The sequence below is a fragment of the Varroa jacobsoni genome, unplaced genomic scaffold (assembly GCF_002532875.2).
Source record: "Varroa jacobsoni isolate VJ856 unplaced genomic scaffold, vjacob_1.0 scaffold_1063, whole genome shotgun sequence".
In the NCBI taxonomy this organism is placed as follows: Eukaryota; Metazoa; Arthropoda; class Arachnida; order Mesostigmata; family Varroidae; genus Varroa; species Varroa jacobsoni.
This window is the reverse complement of record NW_019213965.1, coordinates 56975-70693: the sequence shown is the minus strand read 5'-3', so window position 1 is coordinate 70693 and position 13719 is coordinate 56975. Positions and strand designations below refer to the sequence as shown.

General features: G+C 41.6%; 1 long non-coding RNA gene across 1 annotated transcript; it reads right to left on the bottom strand.

Annotated features, from left to right (window-relative positions):
• Positions 1-10394: 10394 nt before the first annotated feature.
• On the bottom strand, positions 10395-13337 carry LOC111266191 (uncharacterized). Its single transcript, XR_015313324.1, has 2 exons — positions 12571-13337; positions 10395-11043 (listed from the first exon to the last, which is right to left on the bottom strand). It is a non-coding gene; the product is annotated as an uncharacterized LOC111266191 (long non-coding RNA).
• Between the last annotated feature and the right edge of the window lie 382 nt (positions 13338-13719).

Sequence of the window (13719 nt, the reverse complement as noted above, 5' to 3'; positions counted from 1 at the left end):
TACACGTATTTCAATTAGGTGTTAATTTTGGCACATGACACACTTTGATGGTACCCAAAAGATCGAGCACACTCGTATATTTTCGTACTGGAAACAACTGTTTGACACTTAATACTAGTTATGATCCGAAGTGGTTTGTCAAAGAGACCGGAACTGAGACGAGAACCTTATCTTAGAACAGATGCCTAGCATCTCGCTTAAAACAAAGAGAAACTTTTGACGATAGCTGGTGATTTCTTTATTCTTTCTAAAAACCTTATAATTCCTAACGAGAATCAACGAATGGAATTTAGCCCTTTAGGATTATATTCCGACTCGGAGACAGCAATTCATTCGTGATTTCTCCTTTACGATAGGTTCGCTCTTTTCTTTCTTCGCTTGTTAGATTTTTTCTTTTAAGATCTGAAATTTATTTGCCAAAGATCCCTTAGTTCGTTTTCGCGCTTTCAATATGAAAGTCCTAAACTAATTCGATGTTTGGCAAGTTCGCGATAGACAAGAGTCGTGGGTTTAGTCAGTGACTTTTTTTTTTTAAAAAATATTGTAAACGTGAATGGCAAGATGATGAATGAACAGGTATGATTAAGAAGCCCTATCTTGCCTCAGGGCCCGCGCTTGTCAACTATACTGCGCCTACCAGTGCCAACTCAGTAACAGGGGGTTAGCATTGTATGTTGTGCAAATAGGAATCCATCGGATGTAGAGAAGCCATGGGTTGAAGACAAAAGACTATTTGTCGAGGGGCATATTAAATATTTGCTATCGGCCAGGTGTGGATTTGCGAACCTTATATTAGTGCTGTGGCTTAAGCTTAGTTAGGCAGCAGTTTTAGCTATGAGGATTTCAGATGTGCATGCCACGTGGCACGTGAGCCTGCTTCCGTATGTTGTATATGCGTTGCGAATTTTCTTTGCTAGGAGTCGCGCGTGAAAGTAACCCACGTGATACGCTAGATTAACTGCGGTTCGATGTATAAATAGAACGTGGGAAGGTTGGTTTGGTGATATGGGCAAAGCAGCACTTAAAATTCAAAGGTTTCTCATTACTTTGTGCGCAATAGGGACACCTAAGGATTGCAACCCAACCGTGGAACCGGAAAATTTGAAGCCTCACGTTTTTATCACAGCAAACATGTTTATACCTTTTTGGCATAATTATCTAGCTTGCATTCAATTTGCATGCTTCAAAATTTCTCTCGTAAATTGTTCCACTGACTGCAGAAGCGATTTCTACTTACTCGTACCTTTATTCCTATCAACACCTCCTTATACTCTTATGGTTCAATAGAGGTTAAACAAGGCCAACGCTTCAAACGGTACCAGCCGTTCATTGACAGGCCGTTAGCCCTAGCTCCGAACCTCTGGCGTTCAACTATGGTCACATGGGTCAGCGACACCATCTGATATAACGTTGCGGCGACTCCGGCTACCAAGTTATTCATAAATCATTCCCGATAGAGTAGAGGTAAAGAGCCCAAACCCGCCTTCATGGATGTCGATGTGATTCCGGGGCTAACTAAGGTAATCGTCGCAGTAATAATATAATAATGTTTTTGACGGGATCAGATATGTAGGTAGAATTCGAGAAAATTGTAGACTTTTGATTAAGTTATCGGTAGATATCGTGTTGAAAATGTTGACCGTTAGCCATGAAAGAACGCCGAATACGAACAAAGGGAAAGTAGGTAGAGTTCCAGCTATGAGGCTTAGTACATTGCCATACTGGTACGTGTCCCTACCTAAAAATGACAGTTAAGGCTCACTTGATTAGTGCTGAAGGGCGTTGCTTAGCCTCTGCAATTACAAAAAAAATGGTGCATCATTACCCTTTACGGTTAGTTCTTACTTCAGCACTCCGCCAATCCCATCGACGATCGGATACTACCAACGATTAACATTACTAAAGCTTGACAATGCAACACGGGCTAGAGCACCATTGTTGATAACTAAATGAAAGCGAAGAAAAATCGCTTTCGTAGATTGTTCACTGTTGATACGTTGATAAGCGCATAACGCGAACTGCATTTAGCAAAAGAAGAAGAACGAATGTCTTCCGCTTAAATAGCTTTTAGTTCCAAGAATGTATATCAATCCGTTAGACACACTGAAGAGTGTAAAGGTGTTCCTGTAGGACAACGTCAAGCTATGCAGCTTCTTGAAGGTTTTTATTTATATGCCTATCTGAAAATGGTCAGATTTTTCGGATCGATACACTATGTTGTTGGTAACGCACCCTGGTGCAGAATTCTACGTCATATGCATAAATGCTACCGCTTCCGTTACCCAATACATATAGATAGAAGACAGATAGATCTTCGCTGAAGCGACGTCGGTGTTTTCACTCATCGTCTGTCTTTTACCGCTCCTCGGCTACTCTATGAACTGTGATTAATGATCACATTCCTTTGTCATTAACATGCTTCAGGATGGAGCAACTCCGCAGTCACAGGCTGATCTAGGAAGACTGCGCAGGATAGCATTAGCGATGATATGCGTATATATATATGAGTGGTGTCTTTTAAAGCTTTAGAGGAAGTGTGAGAGAGAGAGAGACAATCGGACAAATTCCTTGCCTCTCTGTAGGCAATGGCTGTTCTCGTACATTCCTCAGACGTCACAATAGTCCCGGCCCGCGTACTACTCATCGTCCGAAGCACACATTAACTCATACATGGGCAACGCCTGAGCAACTGGCCCAAGTAACTGCGATGGTATACAAGTGTACGACTTTTGTCAACCCTAGACAAGCTCTCAATAAATGGCACCGGCTGTTGGAGTAGTCGGAAGGAATTGTCCCTTGGCTGTCCGCGAGGAAGCTGGTGACTCAGGGCACAGGGCTGCGTACCAATGTAACTATGTGCGTATGGACATAAGTTAAGTGTAGTTTGCCAAAATTCGTGGTCGTTCATTGCTGCGCAATACCGCGGAATTTGCATTGTTTTTGCTGGTAACATAATTGTCGTCATGTTTGCCCGACATAGTAATACTTAGAAAATGGTACCTCTCAAGCATTTTCAGTTTGCATTTGATTTTTTTCGCAAGTGCCGCGCTTGCTGTTAACAGCCTTATACATTTGAAAAGAAAGAAATCTTAGAAGGTCTAAGAACTATAATGTTAGGGTGAATTTATTATGTTTTCACCGTTACGCTTTGCGACCTTCTGCCGTCCCTCACCGATTTATTTATTTCCAATAACGATTTTGTACAAATGTGTAATTGTGGCTGTTGCACGGTAAAAGACGATGAAAAATCATCTTATGGAACATTCAGACTTCGAACTTTTGAGTCAGCGTCATAGATTACACATACCTGGCAATAGACACACGCGAATAGCTAGCAAATTGTTTGCCCTCTTCCTTCAAAAGGGCCTGTAGCTGGTCCAAACTTCTGGATGGCTAGTCCGAGCGCGATGTATATACTTCGATTCTAAAATGCCATTATTAGTTTACGAACCATTATTGATAGATTTTCCTACACATGCAGTCCAAACCGCGCATGGTCAAAGATGCCGACCGGGTGGCTTCGATAGCTTGTTGACTTCCGTAAAAGACGATACAGGACAGGTGTTAAAAGTGTACCTTTTTTACCAGTAACGCCCATCCTTGTAACTTGTAGTTGCCTTCAATCAAGTAACAGCGAGTGCTTATGGAGAAGAAATAGTTTTTTCTAAACAGAATCTGTACCTTCCATATTAATAGTGCTACTAAGAACAATAATAATAAGCTAGTTCTGCATAAGTTGCCTGTTAAAATTCGAACATCTGTGCAAACAGCTTTTGGGGGAACCTTCATCACGAGAAAGTGCCTATTTATATAGTATTGATAACGGTCATGACATGGGACGCGCTTGGGTCTTTTGAACCCATCAGCACTTTTGTTGATTGAACTTGAAGTTTAATCCAGAAATTTTTCGTTTACCTTTTTAACAATTTTTTTGCAAAAGAACTGAATTTGCAAAGGACGTTAGGTGAACACGCGATTGCAAAGGTCGCATTTCGTAATTTATTCTTCATTCTCCTATACATCTATTGGAACTATAGGCAGTGAATTCAGTTTTGCCTTAAAGATACAGTTCTCAAGCTCCATGTCTATACTCGTTTCCCTTGCCAACAAAAATTCGATCCTCGGAGATCTTGATTGAAGCACTGTGGCTTTGGACAATTGCACTTATGTTTAGCAAATTTATTCAAAATAGCCCATGACTCCTTATCGATGAACGGCAAAATCTAAATATATATATATATATATATATATGCATTGTATATTTGGGCTCGAAAATGTATTATGTTTCGATTGTAGGGCTTTTACTAGATTCTAAAGTGATGTCAGGTCCTTTATGAGTTCTTCAATACTTTCGATAGAACGGCGAACCGAATTTAAAGTCCTAGAGCATCGCACTTTACCGTATCAAGATAGGACTGAGTATTTGGTAGTATGGATAGCATTGATAAGAGCATTTTGCTGAGACCAGTCTAGCATTCTATACATGATAAGATCCAGCAAATACCATCTACGTTAGTTGAACGAGTGAATACTGCTTAAAAGAATTGGTTCATTAAACATTCTGAAGATGCATGTTCCAGAGTACGAAATACTCGATTACTACTACAGCTGTAAAAATGCCCCGACCAGTGTGTTTGCATGTTGGCCTTAGACCGTGCTTAGATTGGAAGCGTTATAACCACCAGGTATGTTTCACATCAAGGGCCAACGTTTTTTTAAGGCAAAAAATAAAAGTGTTCTATTAATCATAGTCTCAATACCTTTTGCTTCTTATATGTCCCACGGGCGTACCATATCGAAAACACAGTGGCTCACGAATCTTCTCCGCAATTTCCTGCTGTACGATTTGAGCTACGCTACGGACTAACTTAAGTAGAAGTGATGTGATCTGCGCCTGGATATTAAAGGCTAATTTGACGGAACCAGAAATGGACTCGAAATTGAGAGTATTAGGTACACATTCAGCTGTTCGTTCAGGAAGTTGATGCGATGACAAACATCAACGCACACCCTATGCGCATCGAACAGTCGGTTATCGATAGATTTGCGCTAAGAATTTTGGAAGTGCTATAACAACAAGAGGGAACCTGTATCAGGACATTGAAAGAAAAAAAAAAACCAAAGTCTAATATCACTAAACAGAACCTACAGGCGCATTTCTACAGGCGCCATATGCTACATACACTGCCGATTTCTTAACTCACAGGCATCACGTTCATAAGTTGAATGCGTCATATTAGAACGATAAGCCAATAGATAAGGACTGACTCGTTTGGACCTGCTCATCCTGTACCTAACACATCATGATTCCGACTTCGTCTCAAGTCAGCTGACTGGCTAAATGGCTCCATAGAAGCAGCCTCCGTAATAAGCTTAGATACCCGGGTTTTTTTGTTCATCGGTGGCCAACGTACATTTCGGCTGCCTAAAGGAGTTCATGAACATCATGTCTTCATCTGTTAGTGGCATACAAGCGAAGTTTTCTGATCTGCAAAAAAATGCAAAATAATAAGCCAATCGAAATTCTTCGCCTCAGGACTTGTATAAACACATCAAAAGAAAGTTTGTTATCTAATGAAGAAACTTAAGTAAATGGAATCGCAGTGAAGAGCATAAGGTGGAGCGGATGGCCCCGCTTGTCTGTTGGAGATCGTTTGTTTATCGTATAAATAATTAGGGTAAACATTCTCACTTCTGTTCCTTTTTACGTGTTTCAGTTAGCCTCTCTATTTGTTTAACATTATAAGTTGAGTTGTTTTAAATATTTTTTTACGCACACCCTCGGTAAATGTGTGGGATAATTATACATAATAAATTTTAAGATCTGTTAAATTGCAACGGAATCGGATTGCTCTATCTCTGCGGGGTAGGCGTGTTCAGGAATTGTGTACTCGAAACTCGTCCAGCTCTCTTGTCTATGGCGGATCTGAGGTTCTGAGGTGCGCTAGCGATGTTCGCTGCAGGCCCGCCTACTGATTCCGTAAAGTCAATAACGACCCCGTGACCAGCGTTCGTTAGATAGCGTAGGCCAGAATTTAAAAGGTAGCGACGATTAGTGTGTTCGTTGGTGTGTTAGTGTTTGAGCAAAACTTTGAAGAACATATTAGCATCATTTATAAACATATTCTGTTTGTTTGAACGTTCGATTCCTGTGAAATAGCCGTTGCCTTGAGCTGACGAGAAACGCAGCGCATCTACACATATGACGTGCGCGAATTTTAAACAGAGGACAAATCCAAAGCAACAATTACTCATATAGGGATATTCGAACGGTGGACTTTTTTGACAGACGGACAATCATTAGCTCATGAAGGCTCCCTGTCAAGAAATACAACGAACCAATCGGTTATTGTCATATACAAAGTGAAGTAAAAATAACAAGAGATCAATGAGGAACATTTTATCTAGCGTCAAAAGTCCATACATGAGTCATTAATATGTTTCCAACGATGTACCCGTAACGACCTAACACAAAGTAACTTCTGCAGTGGCGATTTACATAGTCAATATCGTGGAGTGAACGTTGAACGTATAAAGCTGCATAGTAAACGTACAGGCATTGTTATCGATTCATCAATTACCATCAAAATAAATTGTTTATATTCGATATGTATTCAAAATCTGAACCGCAACATTTGTAAAGCGAACTGTATGATTTCGCCGTACGGAGATACGTTAGGTGTGTAGAAAAGTAGACACTACTATTCTATATCAACGCAGGATCCGAAACTCATACGTTACGTTTACGACATCGACACAGTCAGAAAAACCTGTTAAGATCAGTCTTGATTGTTCTCATAGCCCTATTTAAAGATAAACGTTTTGCGTTCTCCGGCACAGTCGTCGAGCACGGCTTCAGCCGATTAGCCCCTCCCAGCACGACATAAGGTTTATCCACTCTTTGTGTCGAACCTAGACCACTCACCGTGTCCTGAAGTTTTACTAAGCAAACACGTCATCATTGTATTATCAGGGGATTAATCGTCACTCTGCCAGAGTCAGCCCGCTGATTCGGACCTCTGTAGAGAGAAACCATTACTGCCGTCGCCACTTTGTTACTGTATCACCTTAGATATATTTGGCATAATTGGGTAATTCGTCACCACATCTGCGGTGTCAGGCCTGCACGGAAGCGTGTCGTATAATCTACTGTACCTAGGCAAGTCGCGTGTTTCTCGCGCGGGATAGCTGGGAAGTCGATTTTGACTGGGGCGGTTATATGCTGTAGCTCCCTTATGGCCACAATAGTGGGTTCAATCAGAGGAAACGTGACTCATTTTGACTAACTAGCCAGTGTGCGAAATCGACTTCCAACAGTTGACGATCAGCACAGGGCTATATGACCGTTAATCCACATTTAGCCAGACCCAGTATCACCGTAGCGTCTACCACTAGGGCAACCCCTTTAAATCTGCAGGCTCTGCAGCTCCAGTCGGGGGACTAGAGCCCAACTAGAACAGCTACTAGAGCATGGATCATCGGCGATTGCGCACTGGCGGATACACATCGCCTACGTTGGCACATACATCTCTATAGAAACTGCATTACTATTTTATTACGCTAACTGGTGCTTTAGAGCGGCTAACAGTTGTTCAACAAAAGACAAAATAAGGCATTCCATGATCCTCTATTTTCTATGTCCAAAACACTATGAGCATTTCGCTATTATTCGCTGCGGGTCCAGGCAAACCCCTTCATGTGACTACTGGACTATCGGTGCAAAAGTATTAAGCTGTAACAGCCCACCATCCACGGTCACTGCAAACCCAACCCATCCCGTATAACACAGTCGGTGGGCGCAATGGGCTCGGTGTAACAGCTATGTGCTACGTAACAATACTGATCCGACTGTGTGATCCGACCGGTTGCTCCATTCTGTCGCTTGGGTCCTCGTCACTCGCCTTCTATTCTCCTCTCTCGTAATTACTAACGATACAAATGCTCCCTACCAATCGTCGCCGTTGCAGACGCTACTGTTGTTAGCAAACTGCTGGCAGAGAAAGGGTAACTGTTGGGAAGGGCGAGGGTGCGGGGCTATCGTGGCTCAGTTGGCATGGCCTAGCATGTGTCCGCTAGGATTTCTGCGATGAGTAGTTTCTGACCTTTATCTGCCAAACACAAGTCTAATTCTAACGGGCCATCAAGGTCGGTCGTTGGTTCTCAGGGCTGGAATCACTCGGTTACATTAACAGTAGAAGCGGTAAAAGCATGCCAATAATGACAGAAACTCCACTAAGGAGAAAGGTAATGCATCACAAAAATTGATCGGGTTACCAACAGCCACGCGACTGGCGTTACTCTTGACAGACGTCGGCGTCCAATTTACTGCTAGCTGAATCTGCGTGTCACACAAAAGAGCAGGTGTGCCCGTTGTCTGGAGCAATCGAACTCGAGAGTTTGCCAAGACCAAACCTTTGTTGCAATAAATGCCAGAGAGTTCCTATTCCAACAACATCTATAGCTCAGTTTTGCTTACTAAAGTTACTAAAGCCAGTGAATCATTTATGTTTCCGTTTCGGGATGGACGTACGACAAAAGAATCTGTAGTTGGAATTGAGCTTTTGAACGTTCAGACGCTGTTGTTTAGGTAACGAATTCGGATTTAATCGATAGGACGTCGGTTTTTTCGTATTAATTAAAATATGAGCAAGTCCATTAGTCTATCTTAGTGACGACATTAATTTAAGCATGTGTCATAAGTATAGGGAACTATAATACAAAGATTAAGCAATAAATATTGTATAAATAATGGTCGTTTTTGCTAATCACGTTCACTTTCTAATTTTTCGTTTGTTAGTGGTGATTAAGTGTTATACTCTGTCTGTCGCCCAGATCACAAACTGTTACCTTTATTTCAGGCTTCCGAAACGGGTACGTCGGGTGGCAAAAGCCAACATTTTCGATACATCGTTCATTTTGCCAATCCATTCTGGGTAGCGTACGCACTTTATAACGAGGAACCGTAAGCTTGCCTAATAATAGCGCTCTTTCAAATTGGGCCCCATAACAAACTTGAGTAAAATGAATGTCATAAATCGAAAATGCAATTTTTAAACTTACGAAGTCTCTTTCCTGCGGTATGCCTGACTATGGAGTCCTCATCGGATACGCTACACGGATTCCGGGTTGTTTGATATTGGCTCACGTTGACAAACAAGAAATGTCAGAAATGCTGTTCTATTGGGAGCAAAGCTGGGTGTTTTCAAGGGCAATGGCACTTCACCATCAGCAAATGAAAAGAAACATTTAGTAAAAAACATCTCTTGACTAGAACATGAACGAACCTTAGCCGGCGAGCATGCCCTAACGATATTTTTGCTCATGCAATATCGTTCGATATAGGCAGAGGGAGTTTTTCGGGTTGCCCGAACCTATATTGGGTTTATATTTGCCATAGGCAGTAATTTGGCGTCATCGAAAGCCAACGCGAATACACATAGTGTGTGTCAATGGTACGTATTATAGCTATGTTTATTCGTTTACGTATTGTTATTTTGTTATTCATTCAATTTTAATGATAATTCCACTTCTACAAATGCTTTCACTGGGATATCCGCGCTTTATCTATGGGTTCGCCATGGGTTGACGCCATGCAGTATGTAATTTTATTTAGCAATATTTTAACATATATCAACATGTATAAACAATATTTTACATAATTTTGAAAGGACTGGTACCAGAAGGTAGCTGTTTCGAGTTGAGGTCATTAGGCGATTGAGCCTTACCACGGTCGCAAAGATGCCGATTAGGATTTCGTAGAGCCTAAAAATCTGATTCCTCAGATCCTGAAATTTCGTCGTATGTTCACTACTGGTCGTAATTAGCTCAGACCACATCTTCGATATCGCAAGCGATACGGATGTAATATCAATGAGCGTAATTATTGGATAAGGGTGCTTTATCAGATGGATTGGCAGACAACGTGGATCTGAAGATCTAACGTTCTATTATTATGTAAAAGCAATAGAATACAGTTTAAGTAAAATCCATATGACTATCGCAGCAGCAATTTCATTTAGAAGCCCTACATAACTCATAACAAGATAGTATTGAAGAGCATTAAGCCTTAAGCTTTTTTTTAAATTTAGAATCTTGTTCTGCTACTAAAGATTCTCTCGGTTAAAGTTTGATTTCGAGTTATCATAGAATAGACTATCCAATCATTGTACAGGGCGCAATGTAACAGAGAGATCGAAGCGCACGGTTTGTTGTTCCGAAAGCATGGCGTTTAGGCATGATATTTAGGGATAAGTCTAACCGAATAGAGCTCTTAGAGTAAATAATATGGCGAGATTTTATACACTAAATGGTTTTCCCTATAGCCTTAGGGCTGCTCTTATTGTATAATTTTGAGCTTTTCTTTATGATTGGACAGGTGTTAAAAATTCAGTTGGTGATGCACTATCCTCTTGACATAATCTTTTATTGCACTCGAAAAAACCTGCTGACTCTTACAAGCGGGCGTATTTACAGATACATTAATGACTCATTACGTATAAGTGTATTCCAATGGCAAAACTTGATCATGAACTCTAAGTGATATATTTTTTCCCAAAGTCGAAAGACGTGTATTCAACGGCTATAGTCGTATGATTCGGGGGGCTAGTATCACCACTCGTTGTTACTTCCATTGCTTAATTTGTCCTACTCGCTTTGAAGAAGGGTTTTTGCGGCACGTCAACGCTAATACGAATTACGCCTGCAGATGCCGCATAGCTGCTGCGGTTGACGTCCGTCGAAAGTGGCTTCACGCTGTGACGGGTGGAGCCGTGCCTAACGTTATACGTACGGAGCGTAGCGAGCTGTGGAGTTCCATCGGGTGAGGTCCTCTGCGGAGGAGGGCGAGCAGGCAAGCGTAGGTCCGCCCTCGGGAGAGAGAGAATGGTTTGCCTCCAGTAGATCTTCTCTTTATACAGGGAACTCTTCATTGAAGTCGGCAGCAGGCAGCAGACCACGTGGGTTGAAGACGACATGGAGATCTTCGGTGCTGTCATCGTACCACCGACAGCTCGAAATGACAAAAGATATTGTATCGTCGCTATGCTGGGAAAAGAAGTTCTCAGATTCATAAGGCATCATAGTCTGACAATATCAGAGATAATATTTTTATTGGTTCACGCTGGATATATATATATATATATATATTTCGAATGGAAAGGGACTCCTCTTGCAGCTTAACGACGTAGTTAGAATAGTTGCAGGATCTCTACTAATTATTTCTGTATCCATCTATCTGTACTGCATTGTGTTGATTCTTTGTTTATGGAAGCAATATGAAGATTGATATACATAACTAAAACTTGAAGAGTTGAGGAATAAACCTCTTTAATTGCTACCTTATTTCATTATGCTTGGCTTTCTTCAGGGTTACAATTAGATGTAGGATTAGGATTAATCTGTACCGAGACTAGAATTTACCAAAATGAATGCATTTCTTGACTAGCATAAGCTATTAGTATAGCGTTCTGTTTAAGTGAATCGGACCCTTACGCAAGTGCCCTTCACGTAAATATGGTTACTGTCATAATAAAGTAAGACAACTGGGGTATTTGACAAGTTTTAGTTAAAAAAAAATGCGTTTTCTTGTAGTTGGTTATTAACCTACTTTTTTTTTTTACAATAGATCCATTTTGGGCTAAACTTATTGGTAATATATAAGTTTATATGCTGCTCCAAATAAAATAATATAAAACTTGGGTAATTGCCAATATTCAGTTTATATATACGGTAATTTATGTTAGACCTAATAGTTCAAGGATTGAGAACGAGAAGGAGTTCGAGACTGAGAAACGTAAGTGAGGAACCTCTACTGCTTAACAAGATTGCTACGTAGAGCGAAATTCTAGAAGCCCGCAGAAAGATGTCGGAAACATTAGATAAATTTTTTGTCATATGTTTTTAATGTTTATTATCTGTAGAGAATCATGGTAGTGTACATGACCAATAAAGGCACCTTTTAACGATATTATAAGATTTTTCTCACTAATTTATCTTCTGATCGCTTATTCGTCAGTTACTGTATTTGTCATCGATCTCACAAGGCAAAAACGCCAACGTGTCCTTATGTCTGTTGGCTAATATACCAGAAAAAGCTTTGGTTATACTTAGATTGATCATTGACACCCGGTTATCAGAACTCACCTATATTCTTGTATATTCAAACAAGTATCGGAGCCTTCGTACAGTGTAGCATGTACAGTTATAAATAGATCGCAAACAAAAAAATTGTTTTCCCATAAATGTTTCCCCTAATCGTGAATAAGTGTCACTAACAAGAAGCGCGGGCTTTGATACAAAAAAAAATTCACATCCGCTGGTTAAAACTGATTAAAAAATATAACTGCTTTTATGAAAACCATAACCCGATCAATGTTAGACGTTGTTGTTTTCAGCTGTAGCTAAAGCTCCTCCGTACAACTTTGTATTTCTGCATATCTGTACACTACAAATCAGGTATACACAAACAAATAATCACGTGTACACAGGGATACGCAGAACTTGCAATTCTTTACGTGGACATATACAAAAATTAGCTCAATTTCGATATCAACTGTTTGTCTGCTTCCTTACCGTTTCTTTAGAGTTGCTCCTCCCTCCATCCCTTTAACTTGATATAGGGCATTGCTCTCCAGAATCTGTTCTTGAAGGAGCTCATGTGCCTCAATGTCGTTCAACGTTTGTTGGTCTATTTGGGATATATCTGTTAAAAGACAGGATTCTACTCATCGTCGCAGGTCCTCTACGCTGTTCGAGGACGTCAACATTGCTAACGAGCTGCTTTCGTTCGGGGAGCTGATTCAACGGTCCCTAAGTGTAGTCGAAGCCTGCTTCATCGCCAACAGGGGACCATGACTGGGTAGTCCTGCGCCCGTTTGCCCTTTTGTCGTCGCCGCTGCTCAAGTACTCGTGAATTATTAAGTACCGGTACGCATGGCGCTCAATTGCTGTTAATTCGAACACTGCTAGCTGCATGACAAGCGCCCTCAAAATTCGCCTGCAGCGAACGGTATGGAATAACGTCGACGTCCGAGCCCACACAGTGGAAACGGGTTGAGGGTGTTCAAACGCGCTAAGTACTTTTACTAGAGCGGCAAGCAAAACACCAGAGAGGATTTAGGCTTCGACGCGCTGCGTAGAAATTAGTGTGCGCTTACCGTAGCTCTAATCGTCGTTTCCGGGGTCGAGTCTAGAGTAGGGAACATGTGAGCCATTGAGCCAACTTGGGACAAGTCGAAGCGTGCTACCACGAAGTGCTTGGAGAACGAGGTGAACGAGGTCTAGTTGGGCAACTCGACCCCATTGCAGCGGCAGCGCCGCTGCCGCTGCTTACTAGCTAGTAGCGGGCATGCGGCTTCTACTGCTGACAGGGTAACTTCGGTGGGGTGTATAGGTGGGTATTCAGTGCACGTAATAGCAGTGAGTGCGCCGGGAACGCCAGCAGCAGCAGCCAGTGGTGGCTCATGCTTATGGGAGTGTTATGGTGCAATGTAGTTTCTACCTCGACGTCCTCTTGGAGCTCCAGGAACCTGCCAAGAGAGGCCCTGGGGGTTACAGACTCTGAGGGGGAACAAAGTGCTCCTCGAAAAACGATGCAGGACGCGAAACGTGACGGATAAGTTAGCGTCGATATGTGTGTATGCACATTTATGTAGATATTGGGCGGAAAAAGAAATGGTTGATTGAGTAAAGGAGAAATGTGCAAAAAAGTTCTGCGGCTTG